At 47.9% G+C, this 2,214-nt stretch overlaps 1 non-coding gene across 1 annotated transcript; it reads right to left on the bottom strand.

The window, feature by feature from the left end:
- Positions 1-460: 460 nt before the first annotated feature.
- Trnas-cga lies at positions 461-535 on the bottom strand. The gene has a single exon. It is a non-coding gene; the product is annotated as a tRNA-Ser (tRNA).
- Positions 536-2,214: the final 1,679 nt, after the last annotated feature.

Below are 2,214 nucleotides of genomic sequence, written 5' to 3'. Positions count from 1 at the left end.
GAATTTTAATTTTAAAACGGCTGAAGGCCATGACTTAAACCACAACTAAAATAATTTTTAATGGGCAGAAGGCCCATGGCTTTATCTTTAAATTATGTGTTAAACAGACTGAAGGCTCAAACAATGTAACACTTGAAACTTCCTGGCAGATTAAAACTGTGTGCCCGACCGAGACTCGAACTCGGGACCTTTGCCTTTCGCGGGCAAGTGCTCTACCAACTCAGCTACCGAAGCACGACTCACGTCCGGTACTCACAGCTTTACTTCTGCCAGTACCTCGTCTCCTACCTTCCAAACTTTACAGAAGCTCTCCTGCGAACCTTGCAGAACTAGCACTCCTGAAAGAAAGGATATTGCGGAGACATGGCTTAGCCACAGCCTGGGGGATGTTTCCAGAATGAGATTTTCACTCTGCATCGGAGTGTGCGCTGATATGAAACTTCCTGGCAGATTAAAACTGTGTGCCCGACCGAGACTCGAACTCGGGACCTTTGCCTTTCGCGGGCAAGTGCTCTACCAACTGAGCTACCGACACTTGACGAGCAAGGAATTTTAATTTTAAAACGGCTGAAGGCCATGACTCAAAACACAACTGAAATAATTCAACTTTAATTCAAATCCATCGGCTATGAGCCATGTAAATACACACAACAGAAAATAATAAAAGGCAGTGCAGTTAATGGTGCTCAGAAGTTTTGTGGGTCGGCCAGCACTTGAAATACTAACGTTCACTTAGGTGAGACAGGCAGACGGCCCAACCATTCTCGATCCGACGACAACCCAACCAGCAGACAGTTAACGGACCCACCGACAAGGTAACTTGCGCACCCAACCAGGAGTTCAATGCAACGGTAAAAGGCATGGACACCCACAACCAGGCGTACATTAAGCTGTCAAACTGCACACCGTGCTGGACAGCGACAACAAGGTGAGGAAAGGACACTGCCTAAATTTACGTCAACGGCGAGGGCAGGTAACCAGAACGTTAACGGCCACAAGGCAGAAAATTCCTCCGGTGCACTTCAATTGAAAATAACCAAATACAGTTAGACTCCATCGGACGGTGGCTAAATCATCGCCAACTCTAACACAGACGTCGTTGCTCATGGGAATGTCCCAACAGCCAACAACGAGAACCAAATGGCAGAATGTGAACAGTGTTGCCTCGCTGGTAAATTAAATCTAAACTCAACTTTCGTGTCAAGGGTCGGTGAGCCATGGACCTCGCAGCAATGAGAACAGCCCCACACACTCCGACACTGCATAGAGACCACCAGCGGGCCCCGCCAAACTACGCCCCGTGGACATTTCCTCGCTGCTCCACGCCAACCGACTGACCACTCGTACGCAGCACAGCTGGAAACTATGAGCACCAGACCAAAGATAGTACAAGGTGCGAATATCGATACACACCGCTGCTGCCTCTCACGGAGAGAGCGAACAGCGGCATAATTGCAATAATCGCCGAAAACCAATCAAAGAATAGGAACCAAGGTTTAAACCAACGCATACATGAGCCCAAAACACCTCAGAAATATATCCACTAAAGAAATGGTTTAAAAAGCGATGTCCACTTCTTAAGTATTGTTCATCAGACTGGGACGCTTACCAGGTAGGATGAAAGTGATAAAGCAGATCCTACAAAATGCTTCACTTTTTGTCACGGCATCGTTTAATCGGCGTGACAGCGTTGCACAGATGCACAGCACACTCCAGTGGCAAACGCTCCAGGAGTTGCGGAGCTGTCATTTGTACTCAGGTGATTCACGTGGCATTGTTTCCGACGTGATTACGGCCGCACGAAGAGAATTGAGAGAGTTTCAACATGGGATGGTTGCTGGAGCTGGACACATGGGACATTCCAATGCGGATATCGCTATAGAATTCAATATTCCGAGATAGAGTCCAGAGCGTTCCGAGAATACGAAATTTCATGTATTGCCTCTCACCACAGACAAGGCAATGACCGACGGCCTTCACTTAACGAGCGAGAACAGCGGCATTTTCGTAGCCAACAGATAAGCAGACTGAGCAAAAAACCGCCCAATTCGATGTGCGACGTACGATGATTGTCTACGTTAGGGCAGAGTTCCGAAATTTGGCGTTAAAGGACTATGACAGTAGATGACAGACGCAAGTGCCTTTGCAAACAGCAGGACATCGCTTGCAACACCTCTACTGGGCTCGGGACCATATCGGTTGGACCCTAGACGA

The sequence above is a fragment of the Schistocerca piceifrons genome, chromosome 9 (assembly GCF_021461385.2).
Source record: "Schistocerca piceifrons isolate TAMUIC-IGC-003096 chromosome 9, iqSchPice1.1, whole genome shotgun sequence".
NCBI lineage: Eukaryota > Metazoa > Arthropoda > Insecta > Orthoptera > Acrididae > Schistocerca > Schistocerca piceifrons.
Note: the sequence above shows the minus strand (reverse complement) of the source record. Positions and strands in the feature narration are given on the sequence as shown.